The sequence below is a fragment of the Mesoplodon bidens genome (assembly GCF_964165515.1).
Source record: "Mesoplodon bidens genome assembly, chromosome: 18".
NCBI classification, from domain to species: domain Eukaryota; kingdom Metazoa; phylum Chordata; class Mammalia; order Artiodactyla; family Ziphiidae; genus Mesoplodon; species Mesoplodon bidens.
In genome coordinates, this window is record NC_138175.1 from 20,078,196 (window position 1) to 20,101,217 (window position 23,022).

Consider the following 23,022-nt stretch of genomic DNA (forward strand, 5'->3'; position numbering starts at 1 on the left):
TAGAAGAGAATAATCCAGCAGAGCAGCCTATGAACTGCCAGTGAAGAAACAGGAAAACATGCAAAGAGCCTAGTGGCTAAAGGTTAAGTTAAAGGCCCCCAAGTAAAAATTTCCCCTTTGTTGGCTGCATAAGATTTTGAAGTATTACGTTACAGTATCTTAGGTCACTCATAACTTTTAGCTATGTTCTTATTTAAGGCAGGAGTTCTTAGTCTGGAGTTCAGAAAACCCACGTGAGTTTGGGTTTATGGATAAGTTTCAAGAAGACCAGAAACCTCCCAAAATTCTGTGTAAAAATATATGTTCGTGTGCATGTGCATTTTTCTAAGGAAGTCCAATGCTTTCACCAAATTCTCAAAAGGGTGTACAAGGGGAAAAGGATTCAACTATGACAGTAAAAATGCAATTCCTCCCTTTCCCCTCACAGACACCAAGGTCTTTGTAGCACCAAGCTTGAGAGATGATAAATACCCTTCATTTAGTAAAGGGACCAAACTGCTTAAGCAGCTAAACATTAGTTACCCTGGGTTTTGAAATGTGCCAGAGGAAGGATAAGAGAGAACTTAGTTAGTTTCCCATTTATCAACCTGTACAAAATAGTTCTATCTCTGAGTCTGGAGTCTCTTATTCTGAGAGAATATAAATTTGGAATAAACAGTGGCATCTTCAATTGCCCTTTCTTCTGCAATACTATATGGATGTTCAGTGTTTCTAGCTCCTAGGCAGCTGGACTGAGAATAGAAATTGAGGGTACAAAGGGATAGCAGAAAGAGTTCCCTTTATTGAGTGGTTCTGAAAAAGATAATTTCAAGATAATTAAAACAGAATAATTGTAAATTTGCAAAGACTCCCATGCACACTGGTAGTGAGCCATAACATCAAGATACACAGAAACCAAGTGTCAAAGCTATTGATAAAAGCAAGAAGCAGATACTTCACCCTCAAAAAACCCATTTCAATTCAAAAGAATATTTCATTTCCTTATAGTAAACTATTAGAGCTCAAATAATTGTCTCTAGCCAATCAACTGAGATATTAGGGAAAACAGTAGAGGAAATGATCAGTACCCCTTAGGCCCTCAGGACATACCTGAATAATGATTAATAGAAGAACAGAAATATACCTGGAATTTAGAAATGTTTTTCTTGTAATTTTCCTATAATTTCAATTTGAAAGGATTCACCTACTCAACAGATGTATATTACCTGTCATTTTGTACATGGTATTATCATAAGGGCAGAGGGGAATACATGATGATTTTTTTAAAAATTGTATCCCACCACCCCAAAAAAGATTCCAACACCAGTTAAAGTCTTTAATAAGGAAGAGCGGAATGCATACAAAAAGAACTGTAAGAATTAAAACTGAATTCACCCATTACATTTAAGTAGGACTCACTTAACTCCTAAGGTTAACGGAATGTTCCATTGACAGTAATAAAATTGTAAGGAGCTGGATACAGCAGCTTTGCAACCTCTTTTTAAAGACCACAGTTCTAACAAAGTTGCATATAAACATGACCAGGATATAATATCTGAAGATTATCTACCTGAAAAATCTAAAATATTCAACTGAAAAACCAAGTGAATTAATGAGTTCAATAAAGTGGCTGGTTATAAAAAAAAATACAAAACCCCACAACTTTCCTGTATTACAACAGTAACTATTTAGAAAATAAAATGAAAAATTAAAAAAACAAACCTTATTTTAAAATAGCATTGGCATTTCCCTGGTGGCGCAGTGGTTAAGAATCCACCTGCCAATGCAGGGGACAGGGGTTCGAGCCCTGGTCCAGGAAGATCCCACATGCCGCAGAGCAACTAAGCCTGTGCGCCACAACTACTGAGCCTACGCTCCAGAGCCTGCGAGCCACAACTACTGAAGCCCGTGCACCTAGAGCCCGTGCTCCGCAACAAGAGAAGCCAGCACAATGAGAAGCCCGCACACTGTAATGAAGAGTAGCCCCTGCTCGCCACAACTAGAGAAAGCCTGCATGCAGCAAGAAGACCCAACGCAGCCAAAAATAAATAAATAAATAATTTTATATTTTTTAAAATAGCATTAAAAGTATCTACTAAGAATAAATTTAATACGAAACAGGTAGGCTCTATAAGAAGAAAATACCTAATTTTTGAAACACAGAAAGAGACTTGAAAAACTAGTGAGATGTCATGTTCTCTAATGGTAAGACTACAAATGCCAATTTATCCCAAAGTAATCCTTATTTTAACGAAATCCAAGTAAAATCTCAAAAAAATGTTTTCTGGAATTTACAAAGTAAGTCTATAATTCATACAAAAGAATCAGACTACCCAAGAGAATAAATGAAAGTATTTTTCTGCTCTTTCAGCTATTAAGACCTGTGACAACACAATCAGTACATATGCAGTAGTGCTGTGGCAGCCAGAAACAACTTGATGGAATAAACAAAAAAATTTAAAAACAAAACCACATATACAAGTACTTAATAAATGAAAAGGGCAACATTTCAAATCAATGGTAAAGGGGTATTTTACTTAACCAGTGGAGATGGGAAAACTGACTACCATTAAAAAAAAAGTTTGAAAAAAATAAATAAAATGGCTAAAATATTAAAATAAAACAAGGTAACTATTTCTAAACAAAAGGTAAAAATTTTTTAAATTAGGGACTTCCCTGGTGGTTGACTGGGTAAGACTCTGCGCTCCCAATGCAGGGGGCCCAGGTTTGATCCCTGGTCAGGAAACTAGATACTGTGTGCTTGTGGCAACTAAGCGTCCACATGCCGCGACGAAGCTCCCGTGTGCTGCAACTAAGACCCGGCGTAACATACGTACATAAATAAATATTTTAAAATTTTTTTTAATTAAAAATCTTAATAATGTGTATGAGGAGAGATACCAGGTTCTACTACATTGTCAGAGGAAGTGTGTGAACTGGCTAACAATTCTGGGAAGGCATTTTTTGGCAACAGTGTGAATTTTCCTCTTACAAACAGCTCGTGGGGCTCAATATCAAAAAGAAACAAACAACCCAATAAAAAAATGGGCAGAAGACCTAAATAGACATTTCTCCAAAGAAGACATACAGACAGCCAAGAGACACATGAAAAGATGCTCAACATCGCTAATTATTAGAGAAATGCAGATTAAAACTACAATCAGATATCGCCTCACACCAGTCAGAATGGCCATCATTAAAAAGTGTCTACAAACAATAAATGCTGGAGAGGGTGAGGAGAAAAGGGTAAATTGGTACAGGCACTATGGAGAACAGTATGGAGGTTCCTTAAAAAACTAAAAACAGAGCTACCATATGATCCAGCAATCCCACTCCTGGACATATATCCGGAGAAAAACAGGGTTCGAAAGGATACATGTACCCCTATGTGCATTGTAGCGCTGTTTACAACAGCCAAGACATGGAAGCAACCTAAAGGTCCATCAACGGATGAATGGATAAAGAAGATGTGGTACATATATACAATGTAATATTACTCAGCCATTAAAAAGAATGAAATAATGCCATTTGCAGCAACATGGATGGACCTGGAGATTATCATACTAAGTGAAGTCAGACAGAGAAAGACAAATATCATATGATATCACTTATATATGCAGAATCTATAAAAAAAGTGATACAAATGAACTTATTTGCAAAACAGACTCACAGACTCACAGCTTTAGAGAACAAACTTATGGTTACCAGGGGAGAAGTGTGTGGGAGAGGGATAGATTGGGAGTTTGGGATTGACATGTACACACTACTATATCTACTACAAATAACCAGCAAGGACCTAGTGTATAGCACAGGAAACTCTGCTCAATATTCTGTAATAACCTAAACGGGAAAAGAATTTGAAAAAGAATAGATACACGACACGTATATGTAAAACTGAATCACTTTGCTGTACACCTGAAACTAACACAACATTGTTAATCAACTATGCTCCAATATAAGAATAAAAGTTTTTTAAAGTGTGAATTTTCCTTTGACCCAGCAATGTCATGCCTCTGAACGTATCCTAAAATTTAATCAAAGATGTACATAGAGTGTTTGATTACAAGGCTGTTCACTCTTAAGGGTTTTTTAATAATGGCAAAAGGTTACAAATAACCTAGATGCTCAACATCCTGTTGTTTAATGTTGAATAAATAATATATATTAAATAAGCTGTCTTTAAACAGAAACATACATAAACAAGATTATGTATTAACTGGCTGAGGAGGATGTTGTGACCAGAGGCTTGCAGGAACCTAACTCTGTATTTTCCGTGGAAGAAGTTGTTCGGTGTTCATTAATTCCATGTCTGCAGGGACTTTATAGACGATAACTACCATAAATTAGGAGAATCAACCATAATTATTTTTTAAAGGAAAGGAATATTATCACTATGCTTAACCCCAAGACAGCATGGGAAGAGTAAAAACTAAATGTACTTTAGAATCAGATAAAACCTGGATTTAAATCCTGGTTCTAACAGTGTATGTGAGACAAATCATTTAAGATTGCTAGTAAGCCTCAGATTCCTACATATAAAATCAAGGCTAAATAACACCTCTTTCATAGCTGATAGTAAAAATTAGTTATGCCAATGTACATACACTTATGAAACATATAGAGCACCACAGAAACTGAATGCTTACACACAATACTTCCACCAAAGTTTTACACAGTGATTTCTCTCCAAGGGAAAGAAGCCATTTTTTTTTAGACAATGAACAGTTGATCACACCGATGAACCAGCAGATAAGCAATAATCCTGGGATGGCCACAGGCACCCAGGAAAACAAGATATTCCACAAAGCAAGTATGCACCCTGCCTTTTAGTTGTAATCATTTCTGTAGTCTATTTAACAGATTCCTTTAGAAGATACTTGGTTCTGACTCATTCTCCTTTAGTCACATGTTTCTCCTCCTTTAGAAATGCATAGTCAGCTGCTTGCCTGTTGGATAATCATTACAGACAGTCATTCAATCTCACTTGCCTCTGAATCATAACTGGATTGCATGTAAGTGTAAAAAATAGCTTCTTCTATAGTGAATTAATGTAATTTACCAATCTACTTCTTACAGTTCAAAACAGAAAACAGTACTTCTTGCAGAAATCGTAACATGGATTAACACAGAATGTGCCTGGAACTTAAAAGATTGAGCAAGCAAACGTGTGCATGCGCCTGCATGCAGACAGATGCACACTCAATAAATGGATGTGTTAACCAAACCCATCCTAAAAGGCATATGGAAAATGAATTAAAATATGTAAAAGTAAAGAAAATAAAAGGCATAGGGACCTGAATAGCCAAAACAATCTTAAAAGAACAAAACTGGAGGATTCACACTTCCCGATTTCAAAACTTAATGTAAAGATTCATTAATCAAAACAGCATAGTATTGGCATAAAGACATACAGACCAATGGACTAGAGTAAAACACCCAGAAATAAACCCTCACATAGGTCGTCAAATGATTTTTGACAAGGGTGCCCAGACCATTCAATGGGGAAAGGACAGTCCTTTTAATAAACGGTGCTAGGAAAATGGATATCCATATGCAGAAGAATGAAGTTGGACCCTTACCTAACTATCTACAAAAATTACTTCAAAATGTACCAAAGACCTAAAGGTAAGACCTAAAACTATAAAACTCTTAGAAGCAAGGATAAAACCTTCATGACACTGGATTTAACAATGATTTCTTGGGGATGACACCAAAGAAACACGTAACAACAACAAAAATAGACAAACTGGACTTTATTAAAATTTTAAAAATTTGTACATCAAAAGACACTATCGGGGCTTCCCTGGTGGCACAGTGGTTGAGAGTCACCCTGCTGATGTAGGGGACACGGGTTCGTGCCCCGGTCCGGGAGGATCCCACATGCCACAGAGCGGCTGGGCCCGTGAGCGATGGCCACTGAGCCTGCGTGTCCGGAGCCTGTGCTCCGCAACAGGAGAGGCCACAACAGTGAGAGGCCCGCGTACCGCAAAAAAAAAAAAAAAAAAAAAGACACTATCAACAGAGGAAAAAGGCAACCCACAGAATGGGAGAGAATATGTGCAAATCATATAGCTATTAAGGAATTAAAATCCAGAATCAATATAGAGAACTCCTAAAACTCAACAACAAAAAACCCCCAAATAACTCAATTCAAAAATGGGCAAATGGGCTTCCCTGGTGGCACAGTGGTTGAGAGTCCGCCTGTCGATGCAGGGGACGCGGGTTCGTGCCCCGGTCCGGGAAGATCCCACATGCCGCGGAGCGGCTAGGCCGGTGAGCCATGGCCGCTGAGCCTGTGCGTCTGGAGCCTGTGCTCCGCAATGGGAGAGGCCACAACAGTGAGAGGCCCGCGTACCGCAAAAAAAAAAAAAAAAAAAAAAAAAAGGGCAAAGTACTTGAATAGAAATTTCTCTAAAGAAGATATACAAATGGCCAATAAACACATGAAAAGATGCTCAACAACACTAGTCATTAGGGAAATGCAAATCAAAACTACAGTGAGATACTATGTATAAAATAAGCAACAGGGATATATTGTACAACACAGGGAATACAGCCAATATTTTATAATAACTATAAATGGAGAATAACCTTTAAAAATTGTGACTCACTATATTGTACACCTATAACTCATATAATATTATACATCAACTATACGTCAATAATAAAAATAAACCTGCTATAAACATTAAAAAAAAACTACAATGAGACACCACCCCACAGCCATTAGGATCACTACCATCAAAAAAACAAAAAAGGGGTTTGCCTGGTGGCAGAGTGGTTAAGAATCCACCTGCCAAGGCAGGGGACATGGGTTCAATCCCTGGTCTGGGAAGATCCCACATGCCATAGAGCAACTAAGCCTGTGCGCTACAACTACTGAGCCTGTGCCCTAGAGCCCAAGCACCACAACTACTGAGCCCACACACCACAACTACTGACGCCCGTGCACCTAGAGCCCATGCTCCGCAACAAGAGAAGCCACCGGATGAGAAGCCTGCGCACTGCAACAAAGAGTAGCCCACGCTCGCCGCAACTAGAAAAAGCTTGCGTGCAGCAACATAGACCCAACACAGCCAAATATAAATACATAAAAAACAAAACAAAAAAAACCCCAGAAAACAAGTGTTGGTAACAATGAGAAATTGGAACCGCTGTGGGAATGTAAAAGAATATAGCTGCTGTGTAAAAGAATAAAATACCTAGGAATAAACCTACCTAGGGAGACAAAAGACCTGTATGCAGAAAACTATAAGACACTGATGAAAGAAATTAAAGATGATACCAACAGATGGAGAGATATACCATGTTCTTGGATTGGAAGAATCAATACTGTGAAAACGACTATACTACCTAAGCAATCTACAGATACAATGCAATCTGTATCAAATTACCAATGGCATTTTTTACGGAACTAGAACAAAAAATCTTAAAATTTGTATGGAGACACAAAAGACCCTGAATAGCCAAAGCAGTCTTTTTTTTTTTTTTTTTTTTTGCGGTACGCGGACCCCTCACTGCCGTGGCCTCCCCCGTCGCGGAGCACAGGCTCCCGACGCGCAGGCTCAGCAGCCATGGCTCACGGGCCCAGCCGCTCCACGGCATGCGGGATCCTCCCGGACCAGGGCACGAACCCGTGTCCCCTTAATCGGCAGGCGGACTCTCAACCACTGCACCACCAGGGAAGCCCCACTGCGCCACCAGGGAAGCCCGCCAGAGCAGTCTTGAGGGAAAAAAATGGAGCTGGAGAATACAGACTCCCTGACTTCAGACTATACTACATAGCTACAGTAATCAAGACAATATGGTACTGGCACAAAAACAGAAACATAGATCAATGGAACAAGATAGAAAGCCCAGAGGTAAACCCATGCACCTATGATCAACTAATCTATGACAAAGGAGGCAAGGATATACAATGGAGTAAAGACAGTCTCTTCAATATGTGGTGCTGGGAAAACTGAACAGCTATATGTAAAAGAATGAAATTAGAACACCCTAACACCATACACAAAAATAAACTCAAAATGGATTCGAGACCTAAATGTAAGACCGCACACTATAAAACTCTTAGAGGAAAACATAGGAAGAACACTCTGACATAAATCACAGCAAGATCTTTTCACTTTCTTTCTTTCTTTCTTTTTTTTTTTGGTGGTATGCGGGCCTCTCACTGTTGTGGCCTCTCCCATAGTGGAGCACAGGCTCCAGACGCGCAGGCTCAGCGGCCCTGGCTCATGGGCCCAGCCACTCCACGGCACGTGGGATCCTCCCGGACCGGGGCACGAACCCATGTCCCCTGCATCGGCAGGTGGACTCTCAACCACTGCGTCACCAGGGAAGCCCACAAGATCTTTTTTAACCCACCTCCTAGAGTAATGGAAATAAAAACAAAAATAAACAAATGGGACCTAATGAAACTTAAAAGCTTTTGCAAAGCAAAGGAAACCATAAACAAGACAAAAAGACAACCCTCAGAATGGGAGAAAATATTTGCAAACGAATCAACGGACAAAGGATTAATCTCCCAAATATATAAACAGCTCATGCAGCTCAATATTAAAGAAACAAATAACCCAATCTAAAAATGGGCAGAAGACCTAAACAGACATTTCTCCAAAGAAGACATACAGATGGCCAAGAAGCACATGAAAAGCTGCTCAACATCACTAATTATTAGAGAAATGCAAATCAAAACTACAATGAGGTATCACCAGTTAGAATGGGCATCATCAGAAAATCTACAAACAACTAATGCTGGAGAGGGTGTGGAGAAAAGAGAACCCTCTTGCACTGCTGGTGGGAATGTAAATTGATACAGCCACTATGGAGAAGAGTATGTAGGTTCCTTAAAAAACTAAAAATAGAATTACCCTACGACCCAGCAATCCCACTAGTGGGCATATACCCAGAGAAAACCATGATTCAAAAGGACACATGATGGGCTTCCCTGGTGGCGCAGTGGTTAAGAATCCGCCTGCCAATGCAGGGGACACGTGTTCAAGCCCTGGTCCAGGACGATCCCACATGCCGCGGAGCAACTAAGCCCGTGCGCCACAACTACTGAGCCAGCACTCCAGATACCACAAGCCACAACTCCTGAAGCCCAGGCACCTAGAGCCCATGCTCTGCAACAAGAGAAGCCACCGCAATGAGAAGCCCACACGCCACAATGAAGAGTAGACCCTGCTCACCGCAACTAGAGAAAGCCTGCGCACAGCAACAAAGCCCCAATGCAGCCATAAATAAATAAATAAATACAATTTTTTAAAAAAAGGACACATGCACCCCAATGTTCATTTCAGCACTATTTACAATAGCCAGGTCATGGAAGCAACCTAAATGCCCATCGACAGATGAATAGATAAAGATGTGGTACATATATACAATGGAATATTACTCAGCCATAAAAAGGAATGAAATTGGGTCATCTGTAGAGACGTGGATGGACCTAGAGACTGTCACACAGAGTGAAGTAAGTCAGAAAGAGAAAAACCAATATCATATGTTAACGTATATATGTGGAACCTAGAAAAATGGTACAGATGAACCGGTTTGCAGGGCCGTAATAGAGACATAGATGTAGAGAACAAATGTATGGACACCAAGGGGGGAAAGTGGTGGTGGGGTGGTGGTGGTGGTGTGATGAATTGGGAGATTGGGATTGACATATATACACTAATGTGTATAAAATGGATAACTAATAAGAACCTGCTGTATAAAAAAATTAAATTCTAAGGAAAAAAAAATTACATGATATAAGACTTAAAAGAAAAAAAAAGAATATAGCTTCTGTGGACAACATGTGGCAATTCCTCAAAAAATTAAGAAGAGAATTACCATATGATCCAGCAATTCCACTTCTGGGTATATACCTAAAAGAACTGAAAGCAGGGTCTCTAAGACATATTTGCACACCCATGTCTGTAACAGCAGTATTTACAATAGCTAAAACGTGGAAACAACCCACATGTCCACTGACGAATGAATAGATAACCAAAATGTGGTCTATATATACAACAGAATATTATTATTCAGCCTTTTAAAGGAGGAAGTTCTGCAATATGCTACAATATGGATGAATCTTCCAGACATTATACTAAATGAAATAAGCCAGTCATAAAAAGACAAATACTGGGGCTTCCCTGGTGGCGCAGTGGTTGAGAGTCCGCCTGCCGATGCAGGGGACACGGGTTCGTGCCCCTATCCCGGAAGATCCCACATGCCGCGGAGCGGCTGGGCCCGCGAGCCATGGCCGCGGAGCCTGTGTGTCCGGAGCCTGTGCTCCGCAACGGGAGAGGCCACAGCAGTGAGAGGCCCGCGTACAGCAAAAAAAAAAAAAAAAAAAAAAAAAAAGACAAATACTGTATGATCCCACTTATAAGAGGTACTTAGAGTAGTCAAAATCACAGAGAAAGAATGGTGGCTGCCAGGAACAAAGGGGAAGGAGGAGTCGAGGAATGGGGAGTTACTGTTTAATGGGTATAGAATTTGTTTTATAAAATAAAAAGAGTTATGGAAAAACTCATGTAAAAAGGAGGCAGTTCACGGTGAACCTAGAATCAGAAAATATAGAGCAGCCCACTTCCTCTGATCATTATTTCCTCCAGACCTCCAGCATACTGTGAACAATGGCTCACATTGTGCCAGATGCCCCAAATCCAGAATGAGCCCTAGGTTTTCCATAACCTGCTCATGACTTGGCTCACAAACTTCCCCAGAGGCTTTTAAAATTCGCCAGGAAGCTGAATCCAGAAGTAACACTGAGATTTTGTTCAGCTTATCTCCTAGGAACTTTCATGTTGAACTGACATTATAGTCCTTTATTTACATTGCCATGAAGTTTGTGTTTGCTATATTCAGTTTTTCAAAATTAAACAAATCATTATTTAGAAATACATCCATAGGAACAAGATGATAAAGAAAAGCAAGGAAGTAAATATATTAATCAAGGTAGTGAGAAGTTTTTGTGGAGGGGGGGAATAGGACTGTGGAGTTTTTTAAGGCATCACTATCCAACATAAATATAATGGGAACCACAAATGCAACTCACATATATAAATGTAAATTTTCTAGCAGCCATGTTTAAAACACTAAAAAGAAACAGGTAAAATTAATCCCAGTAATGTTACTTAACCAAATATACCTAAGATATTATTTCAAAGTATAATCAATATAAAAATTATTGAGATATCTTACATGCTTCTTTTTTTTGTACCAAGTTTTCAAAATTCAGTGTGTACTTTTCCACATACAGCACATGTCAACTAGACTAGCCACGTTTTAAGTGCTCAATAGTCACATGTGGGGACTTCCCTGGTGGTAGAGTGGTTAAGACTCTGTGCTCCTAATGCAGGGGGCCCGAGTTTGATCCCTGGCCAGGGAACTAGATCCCACATGCATGCCACAACTAAGAGTTTGCATGCCACAACTAAGGAGCCCACCTGCCACAACTAAAAGAGCCCATGTGCTACAACTAAGGAACCAGTGAGCTGCAACTAAGGAGCCCACCTGCTGCAAACTAAGACTTGGCGCAACCAAATAAATAAATAAATGTTTTAAAAAAATAATAAAATAATATTGCTAAAAAAAAAAAGAGCCACATGTGCCTAGTGGCTACCTACTAGACATCACATGGATGTTCCTTTTATTATTATTCCTAAAACTGTACATATGTTTTTTTTAATTAATTAATTAATTTATTTTTGGCTGCATTGGGTCTTCCTTGCTGGGTCTTCGTTGCTGCACGCGGGCTGCTCTTCATTGCGGTGCGCGGGCTTCTCACTGTGGTAGCTTCTCTTGTTGCGGAGCATGGGCTCTAGGAGAGCGGGCTTCAGTAGTTGTGGCATGCAGGCTCAGTAGTTGTGGCTCACGGGCTCTAGAGCGCAAGCTCAGTAGTTGTGGCGCACAGGCTTAGTTGCTCCACGGCATGTGGGATCTTCCCAGACTAGGGCTCAAACTTGTGTCTCCTGCACTGGCAGGCGGATTCTCAACCACTGCTCCACCAGGGAAGTCCCCGTACATATGTTTTTATCTACTCTTTCATAAGATCGCTTAACAAATGAAAACATGACTAGCTTTTAAGGGGAAAATGCATTAAATAACAAACATTTAAAAAGTAAAATATGCAGAAATAGCCCACCTAATTTGGGACATTTTATAAGGTATTTTAAGTGACAATAAAAATCACATTGTATTAAATTTAACAACACAAAAAGTATGCTGAAATGTTATACTGGTTTTATTGTACAGTCCCTCAGAGTTAATGTCATGTGTTGCAAATTTTCACTAAACTTCATTTTTCAGAAGAATGCTCCACCTAGACACACTGATGGTCCATCGTCTGGAAGAGCCATTCCTTCTGTGAGCCATCTGAGAAGATGCTCACGCACCAACAACATTCACACTCTGAGATATACATGGCTTTGTTGAGTAGAAAAAACCTTAGATTTTTAGTCTAGTCTAAAATTTGGTAACCTGTAATATGATTTATATTCTTACACAAAACTGTCCTTCACGGAGGTATATTTAAAATTCCTGGGACTTCTCTGGTGGTCCAGTGGGTAGGGCTCTGTGTTCCAACTGCAGGGGGCCTGGGTTCAATCCCTGGTCGGGGAGCTAGATCCCGCATGCATGCACAACTAGGAGTCCACATGCCGCAACTGAGAGCTCCACATGCCACGACTGGGAGTCTGCATGCCACAGCTAAGAAGTCCAAATGCCGCAACTAGGAGTCTGCATGTCACAACTAAGAAGTCCGCATGCCACAACTAAAAATCTCACACGCCACAATGAAGTTCCCACGTGCTGCAACTAAGGCCACTGCAACTAAGACTTGGTGCAGCCAAAATAAATAAATAAATAACAAATAAATTAAAAAAAAATTCCTGCTGGCTTTCTCACTGTATAAAAAAGTAGTGTTATGTTAGCATAAGCATCACAAACCACCATCAACTTTAACACTGTGAGACCCTGAATGCTATTTCTGGACTCTGCAACTCCAAGCCTCTACTCTGAACTCACTTTGCTTAAAGAAGTCCCAATCCCACCCAATCCCACCCCAAAACAGCTCCATATAGCTCCCTTCATTTCTTAACTCTCTCTTCCCGGTACTTTTTCACTCAGGTTTAACAAGCATTACCACTTTAGGTTTATATAAATTCTTTACAGCTCTCAAAACTTTTCCAAGTCCTATTTGACATTTACAACCATCCAATAAGAAGAAAAAGTTTAAAAGAAGAAATGAAAACTGAGAGATTAAATAATTCACTTGCAGAAGGTCACAGAGCCAGTAAATGGTACAAGCTAACACCCAAAACTCATAACTCTATACATTCACCCAAACCACAGTTGCATTAATGGACTGCATTATTAATGTTTCCTAAGTATTTCAGGACATGTAAAAATAGACTATTTCCCTAAAAATAAATAGAGACTGGACAGTCAATTTCATGGTTAAATCCTTAACCATGTAGAACAACAAATGACATGAACTCTTCACATGACTTCAGAATATATTATATGAATATTCCACCCCAACCCAAAATAGACAGCTTACTAGTTCTGCCATCCTCATTCTGTGATTCAAAGTAAACAATGCGTTTTAAAAAATATATTTATTTATTTACTTGGCTGCATTGGGTCTTAGTTGTGGCACGCGGGTTCTCTAGTTGTGGTGCATGGGCTCTAGAGCATGCAGGCTCTAGAGTGCGCAGGCTTAGTTGCCCCAGCATGTGGTATCTTAGTTCCCTGACCAGGGATTGAACCCACGTACCCTGAATTGGAAGGCATTTTTAAGAGAGTCCTAAAATGTTCTGACCCAAGAGGTACAATTTCAAGTGAAAAACATACAAAATTAAGTTATAAAATTCTTTGTTCCTTAACTAAGACCAAAAAAAGGTAATGAAATAAAAGAGGCAGATGCTATTTATTGTAATCCATTGAGTCAACTCTGTTAAGAATTATTTCTAAAATTACAGCTGACTTTACCAAATTATTAACACAAAAAATTGATTATGTGTAGTTTTCCAGCAGCTTATCATCACAAATATCATTTGCACTCTGTTAGAAAAACAATTCAAGAAACGTTAAAGGTTGAAAGGAAAAAGATGGAAGTTAAAGGTTGTTCTGAAGTCATCAAATGAGGTTGAAAATGACCATATTAAAATATTCACTATAACAGGAAGAATAACTTGGTGGGCCAAAGTATTTAATAACTTTGGAAAGTGGTATGTGGAGTTTCTAGCAACTTACCTAATGATTATTAGCAGTAGTGTGGTAAACTGCAAACAACACAGACTCTTGGATAAAAGACCTGGGTCTCGATCCTGGCTCTACCTAGGAAACAGATTACATGACTACTGAAGATTTATTTAGCCTCTCTAGGCCCCAGTTTCCTCAGCTGTAAAATCAAGTTATCATTAAATGTGTTCCAATATCAAATAAAAGACTTCACTATAGTGCAGGATTAAGAGAAGTAGTAATGTATATATGATCTAGTACTAGTGGTGGTGATCACCATAAAAGCTAGTTTGTAGACTGTCAAAATGTATTTTAAATGGTCGCGTTCTGAAAACGTTCTGAATTTGATAGTGGTGATGCACATTGTGAATATATTAAAAACCACTGAATTGTACAGATGGATGAGATGGTGAATTCTATGTTACATGAATTTTACTTCAATTAAAAAAAAAATGGCCCAGCAGCAATGTTCTGGACAGCAAAGGGATGGCAAGCCAGGAATGAAAAGCTGGAACAAGCAATACCCTCAAAAAATTTAGAAGGGTTTTCCCAAAGGGCCATTATTTAAAACAATACTCTGCAAGTGAGGCCAGACACTTATTAAAAATTATCATTTGGGCTTCCCTGGTGGTTGCAGTGGTTGAGAGTCCACCTGCCAATGCAGGGGACACGGGTTCGTGCCCTGGTCCGGGAAGATCCCACATGCCGCGGAGCGGCTGGGCCCATGAGCCATGGCCGCTGAGCCTGCGCGTCCAGAGCCTGTGCTCCAACGGGAGAAGCCACAACAGTGAGAGGCCCGCGTACTGCAAAAAAATAATAATAATAATTTAATATGGGCATAATATTTTATTTATTTGAAAACATCTAAATTCTCCTAATGGAACTGCTGCAGTCACATGTTCCTAGGCTACCTTTTTGGTTTTTTTGTTTTTGCTTTTGTTTTGGGGGGGCTGCGTTGGGTCTTCATTGCTGCGCGCAGGCTCTTCCTAGCTGTGGTGAGCAGGGGCTGCTCTTCCTTGCGGTGCGGTGGCTTCTCTTGTTGCAGAGCACGGGCTCTAGGTGCGTGGGCTTCAGTAGCTGTGGCCTGCGGGCTCATTAGCTGTGGCATGTGGGATCTAGAGGGCAGGCTCAGTAGTTGTGTCGCACAGGCTTAGTTGCTCTGCGGCATGTGGGATCTTCCCGGACCAGGGCTCAAACCTGTGTCCCCTGCATTGGCAGGCGGATTCTTAACCACTGCGCCACCAGGGAAGCCCTACCCTTTTGTTTTAATATGAAGATTAATCTGCCTTCATATCTAAAGTTTTAAAACACAGAAGGGCTTAGTATTGACTGTATACATGGAAGAAAGGTTTTCCCCTGTAAAAACAACCTGCCAACCATTCCCAGACTTGGCCCTTTCCTGCTGAGGACACACAGTACAGCACAGCAAAGTATCAGAGTCCTAAAAGCACAGTTACACTGCCAAAAGGCACATTTTAAGTGTTATTTTAAATTCTTGGTTCCTAAACACACATCAATTTGAGAAGGCCCAGCCTAAATTGAAAAGCTCACAGTAGATAATAATTTCCAACTATTTACATTGTATACTTTCATAAAAGAAGGTAACAATAATTAAACTCCCCACCAAAGCACTGTCTATAACAAGAACACAGTTAGCTAGTCTGTGGCTTCTAATAGTCTAGAAAACTAAGTATCAAAGAAGTGATATCAAAGAAATAAAGTCTCTAAGTCTGCTCAAGCTAAATAGCATTAAAATTTACAAATGCTTTCTTCTCAGTAAAAAGGAGATGATAAAAGTATCAGTCTATGTTATCTATGTAGCAATTAAAACAGCACCTGGCACATAGCCAGTGCTACAGAACTGTTTGCTATTATTATTCTAATTCTTAAATGAAGAAATTAGAGTACACAGGAGCAAAAGGAGTCCCATATATTCAGACGTAGTTAATAAACGTTTTCTGCCCACCAAAACACCTTTACTAGAATGCCCAAAGTTTTCTGTAGGAGAGAAAAAGATTCTTCATATGATTGCCATGTGTACAGTATTGACTGACTGTTTCCTACATTTGCAAAGATTTCCTAGATGGATGAAGACTCATGTGTGCTCGTTAGGTACATCCATGTCCATATTTCTCATCTTTTTATTCTAAAAATTAACACTGATAATCATTTTGTTGCTTCTTTCTTATACAAAGGTATCTATTTCTTTTTTTTTTCTTTTGCGGTACATGGGCCTCTCACTGTTGTAGCCTCTCCCGTTGTGGAGCACACGCTCCGGACGCGCAGGCTCAGCGGCCATGGCTCACGGGCCCAGCCGCTCCGCAGCATGCGGGATCTTCCCGGACCGGGGCATGAACCCGTGTACCCTGCATCGGCAGGTGGACTCTCAACCACTGTGCCACCAGGGAAGCCCAAAGGTATCTATTTCTAATTTTTCTATTCTTTGATAGTTAATAACAGTAAGATCAGAAAGATATAGATTTTTTAATGTCAGATTTTTAAAAAGTATCCTACAATTAATAAGATGTGCAGAAAATTCAAAGATAAAAAGTAAATGATATATCAAATAGAATATTTTTACTTTAAAATTTAAATATACACAAAAAAATAAGAACAGCAATATAACAAAACATTAACAATGGTTTTCTAAGAGGTAGGTTATAGATGATTTTTATCTTTTCTAAAAGTGTATTTTCCAAATTTTTCTTATTTCTTTTGTCAGGAAAAAGGTTATTTTAAAACATTACATTGAGGGACTTCCCTGGTGGCGCAGTGGTTAAGAATGCCAATGCAGGGGACAAGGGTTCTATCCCTGGTCCAGGAAGATCCCACATGCCACAGAACAACTAAGCCCATGAGCCACAACTACTTAGCCCACGTGCTGCAACTACTGAAGCCCGCGCACCTAGAGCCGGTGCTCCACAACAAGAAAAGCCACCGTAAAGAGAAGCCGGCGCACCACAACAAAGAGTAGCCCTCACTTGCTGCAACTAGAGAAAGCCCGCGCACAGCAACAAAGACCCAACACAGCCAAAAATAAAATAAATAAATTTATATATATAAAAAAAACTCCACTACATTGAAACAACACGGATGAACCTTAAAGACATTATGCTAAGTGGAATAAGTCAGTCACAACAGGACAAATACCATATGATTCCACTTATAAGAGGTACCTAAAGGAATCAAATTCACAAAGACAGAAGTAGAATGGCAGCTGCCAGGGGCTGGGGGCATGGGAAAGGAGAATGGAGAATTAATGGTTAATGGGTACAGAGTTTCAGTTTGAGGAAGATGACAAAAGTTCTGGAGATGGATGGTGGTGATGGTTACACAACAGTTTTAATATACTTAACGATACTGAACTGTACAGTTAAAAACAGTTAAAATGGTAAAATTTTTGTGACGTGTATTTTACCATAATAAACAAAATAAAAACACAAGCTCAAAAAAACCAACCAAACAAACAAACCTAAACATGGAGGTCCAGTGGTTAAGACTCTGCTTCCAATGCAGAAGGCATGGGTTCAATCCCTGGTCGGGGAACTAAGATCCCACGTGCCGTGCAACGCGGCAGTCAATCAATCAATAAATAAAGATTTAAAGAAAAATACATCAAGCTCTTGAAGGAACTACCATTAATTTCAAGATTATCAACATCATGAGCCAGGCAGCATTAAAGTTTACAAATGAGAGAAAGTTAAGAGAGGCATAACAGAAGCCAAAATTACATTTACATTATAGCAGTTTTGACAGAATCTGTATTTTATATTTCCTAATACAATGTTTTTTTAAAATAAATATTTTATTTTAAAAAATATTTATTTATTTATTTATTTGGCTGTGCCGGGTCTTAGTTGCAGCATGTGGGATCTAGTTCCCTGACCAGGGATCAAACCGGGGATCCCTGCATTGGGAGCGCAGAGTCTTAACCACTGGACCACCAGCGAAGTCCCCTAATACGATGTTTTATATGCAGTCAAGGCTATCTCTACTTTAAAACAGACTCATAATAAAACTTCAATTGCAAAAATATCAATAAAGAACTTGTATTTAATACATAAAAAATGCTTACATCTCAATAATAACTTGGCATCAAAAAATGGGCAAAAGTTTTGAGCAGACACTGCCAAAGATACACAAATGGCACACAAGCACATAAAACATGCTCAACAGGGCTTCCCTGGTGGCACAGTGGTTGAGAGTGCACCTGCCGATGCAGGGGACACGGGTTCGTGCCCCGGTCCGGGAAGATACCGCATGCCGCGGAGCAGCTGGGCCCGTAAGCCATGGCTGCTGAGCCTGTGCATCCGGAGCCTGTGCTCCGCAACGGGAGAGGCCACAGCAGTGAGAGGCCCGCGTACCGCAAAAAAAAACAAACAAACATGCTCAACATCATTAGTCACTAGGGAGATGCAAATTAAAACCAAAATGAGATACGACTACAAACTCACTAAAATGTCTAAAATTAAAAAGACCGACAGTACAAAGTGTTAGTAAAGATGTGAAGTAACTGAAACTTTCGTACATGGCTAGCTGGAATGTGAAACTGTACAGTCACTTTGGAGAGCAGTTTGGCAGTTCTTTAAAAAGTTATACTCATGAAACAACCCAGTAATTTCAGTCCTATATATCTACCCAAGAGAAATGAAAACAAATGTCTACATAAAAGACTCGTATATAAATGTTCAAAGCAGCACAGTAGCCAAAACAAGGGGAAATAACTCAAATGGCCATCAACTGGTAAATGGATAAACAAAGTGTGACAAGTCCAAACAATAGAATACTACTCAGTAATAAAAAGAAATGGACTACTATACACACAATACGGATGAATTTCAAGAGCAAGTTGTTAAGTACAAAAGACTACATACTGTATGATTCCATTTATATGAAATTCCAGAAAAGACAAAATAGTATGTAATAGAAAGCAGATAGTGGTTACCTGAAATCACACTGCCTGCAAAGGGGCATGAGGGAACTCTCTGAGGTTATGGAAATATTCTGTATCTTTATTGTGGTGGTAATCACACCAATGACTACACATTTGTCACTGAATTATATACCTTAAATAGGTGAATTCTGTTGTATATAAATTATATCTCAATAATGACAAATGAAAAAAAACAATTACAAAAGAAAATGGGAAGCAGTAAAGATGGGATATAGCAGCCCTTCTCAAAAACTTATTTCTTTACTTGAACATCTCAATAGTCTTTATCCTTGCAGTGTTTGAATTAATCATTCAAAAATACTGGGGTAGGAAACAGAAGCAAAAAGGGAAAGAATTAAGGATGTTTCTCTCAGACATATTTTCTGACATCTCTAACTTGGAATATATAATTGAGATACGGCCAAGACTAAAATGTTATCTTTACACTAAAAGGTAAATCTAGGCAAATAATGCAATTCAAGAAAAGGGGAAAAGATCAGTGCTGTATATCAATTATATCTCAAAAAACCTGGGAGAAAAAAGAGAGAAAAAAAAAGAGTACATTATCTTCAAATACTTCAGAGGTACATTTACCATATATGAAAATTAATGTAACTCTAACTGGAAGGTACTATGATATTCTCATTTTTAAACATTATTACTTCTTCATGAAGTCAGTCAACTCTTCTTGGATTTAAAAATTGTTGAAATAGGGCTTCCCTGGTGGCTCAGTTATTAAGAATCTGCCTGCCAATGCAGGGGACACAGGTTCGAGCCCTGGTCCGGGAAGGTCCCACATGCCGTGGAGAAACTAAGCCCATGTGCCACAACTACTGAGCCGGCGCTCTAGAGCCCACAAGCCACAACTACTGAGCCTGTGTGCCACAACTACTGAAGCCCACGCGTCTAGAGCCCATGCTCCACAACAAGAGAAGCCACTGCAATGAGAAGCCCGTGCACCGCTACAAAGAGTAGCCCCCTCTCGCCACAACTAGAGAAAGCCCATGCACAGCAACAAAGACCCAATGCAGCCAAAAATAAATAAAATAAATTTATTTAAAAAATTATTGAAATAAAACTTTTTTTAAAGCCCCGATTACTTATTTCAATGCACTGAACGGTTGATAACTAAGTGCTGAAAAATATACTTCATGTTTTAGTTGAATTGAAATACTTAAAGTCTAGATCTGACAAGTTAGTTGTAAAGTTGCCTCAATTTCTCTTGGGGAAACCACATTCCAAAGCGTTACCATAGATATCTTTTATTTGGAGTGACTGGGCTGTATAAGGAGGAGAGGGAACTTGCTGCTAAGCTTGAATACAGATTTCTCAAAGCTAACATTAAGGAGTCCTCTAAACTCTGCCAAATTGTGGATGGTATATAAACAGACACAATATTTATTTTGGGACAAAGATCCCGCAAGCAAGTAAGCAAAACACTCCAGAAGCAGCAGTCACAGGCCTTTGAAGACATTTAAAACAAGAGTTTGTCCTCATGCATTAAATCAAATGCTGTTAAATTTTGCTCTGTTATTTTATGCTGATGAAAATGAATGATAAAAGATTTTCATTTTAAGTATAAATGTTCAGAAAGGACAAAAAAAAGTAAAACACGTAACTTATCAAAAATGTTTAAAAGTACCTACTCTAATGCCATACACATTATAATTACTCCCAATGTCTGCTATTAACATTACCTGACTATCAATTAAAATCATAAGGTATAGGGCTTCCCTGGTGGCGCAGTGGTTGAGAATCTGCCTGCCAATGCAGAGGACATGGGTTCGAGCCCTAGTCTGGGAAGATCCCACATGCCGCGGAGCAACTAGGCCCGTAAGCCACAATTACTGAGCCTGTGTGTCTGGAGCCTGTGCCCCGCAACAAGAGGCCGCGATAGTGAGAGGCCCGCGCACCGCGATGAAGGGTGGCCCCCGCTCTCCGCAACTAGAGAAAGCCCTCGCACAGAAGACCCAAAACAGCCATAAATAAATAAAATTAAAAAAAAAAACAACCATAAGGTATAAATAGCAATGCAACAACCATATAAAGTTTAACTGCTTTTTCTGGGACCAGATAGTATATTCTAGATATATCTAGATAAAACTAGATAGTCTATTCAATTTCCATAGAAAAAATGGTAAACAGTAGCACTATAAAGTTCATTTGTTCAGTTTATTAAGTGTTTTCATACCCTTTATGCTCACAAACTAGGATCATGTAGTAAGCATAAACAATCATTAATTTAAAAACCTAAGGAGGGGGGGCTTCCCTGGTGGCGCAGTGGTTGAGAGTCCGCCTGCTGATGCAGGGTACACGGGTTTGTGCCCCAGTCTGGGAAGATCCCACATGCCGCGGAGCGGCTGGGCCCGTGAGCCATGGCCACTGAGCCTGTGCATCCGGAGCCTGTGCTCCGCAACGGGAGAGACCACAGCAGTGGCAGAGAGGCCCGTGTACCGCAAAAAAAAAAAAAACCTAAGGAGGCTTTCAAAAACACAATGCATGCAAAAACCATTAATCTGACCACTCAAGACTAGTAACTTACGGTCAACCATAATCATCTGCATTTGTTTGAAATAAAAATCAACTGGAAATAGATTCTAAGAGGAAAGATCAAATGAACTGGGTGTTGCTTGGTCTACAAAAATTTTACGTAAGAATGATTTCAATTCTACCTGTTGCATTCCTTGTCTTCTGACAGCTAAATCAGAGGAAAGCAGTTTAAGGTAAGGAAGAACTATAAACATTTTGGCTGTTTAGGTTTATAAAATACCAGGATGGAGCATTTGGGAAAGATGCAGTCTCCCACCATAGTAGAGCTACCTGAAGTGAAGCTGACGTAAGGCACTCTACAGCACTAAAACTCCTTGATTATCTATATCTCACCCTACAAACCCATCAAATAGCCTAACTTTGGATAGGGCTTTACAATTTAAAGGGCATTTTCACATATTCTGGTACCTCATTTAATCCTCACATGAGGTATATGAATAGGGAAGACATTCTGATTCCCATTTACAGGTAAGGAATCCAGTTATGACTGTCTTTTGACTCATATCCAGAGCTCTTTCCACTACACTGTATTATTTTAAACCTCTTCTAAGAAAGACCCTTATTAAGAGTCAATGTAGACAACTCACTAGATACCTGGGTGCAAAAGTTTCAAATATATTCGACAGACAGACTATAAAATTGTGTGCTCTGACCTGATGGTCAGTTATCCATTAACAGACCTTCCTTACTGAAGACCCTTGGTTTGAAAATATTCCTACAAACACAAAGGTAGAAAGAATGAATAAAAGGACTGGTTTTGCTAAGACCACTTTCTAAGATCATAAAGCCATATTTCAAATCAAAGAGACTATGGAGCTTCTGTTTCCTATTAGCATTCTAATTTTTTTCTGAATTCATCAAATTTAAGTGAACATTGTGGTAGCCAGCCTCCAAGGTGGCCCCAATGACCCCAGCCTCTCATGTTTGTGAATAAACCACCCCCCTCCCTGTTGAGTGTGGGCTAGACTTAGTGACTCACTTCTAATGAACAGGAGAAGACACAAGTGATCAGAGAATAGGTCATAAAAAGCAGGGTGACCTCATTCTTTTTCTCTCTATGGAGAGGAACATGTGACTAGGAACTGAAGCCACCGACCAAAAGTGATGAATGAGCTTGGAAGGGGATCCTTTAGCTCCAGCCAAGCCCTCAGAGACTGCACAGCCCCAAGAGCTTGACTGCAATCTCCTAGGAGACCCTGAGCCAGAACCACCCAGCCAAGCCACTCCCAGATTCCTGTAAAAGGGCACGAGGGGACTGAAACATTATCTGGATTGTGGGTGGTGTTTACATGGGTGTGTACATTTGTTAAAACTCAAAT

The 23,022-nt window shown here is 39.7% G+C and overlaps 1 protein-coding gene across 4 annotated transcripts in view; it reads right to left on the reverse strand.

The window, feature by feature from the left end:
• Positions 1–23,022, reverse strand: part of CBFB (core-binding factor subunit beta) — a gene marked incomplete at its 3' end in the record, with an annotated part of 64,075 nt that overhangs the window by 30,975 nt on the left and 10,078 nt on the right. Inside the window, exon 2 of one of the 4 annotated variants that reach the window (XM_081217003.1) lies at positions 14,233–14,316. The exons of the other annotated variants lie outside the window; for them this stretch is intronic. The remainder of the gene's footprint in view (positions 1–14,232; positions 14,317–23,022) is intronic. 4 annotated transcript variants of the gene reach the window in all.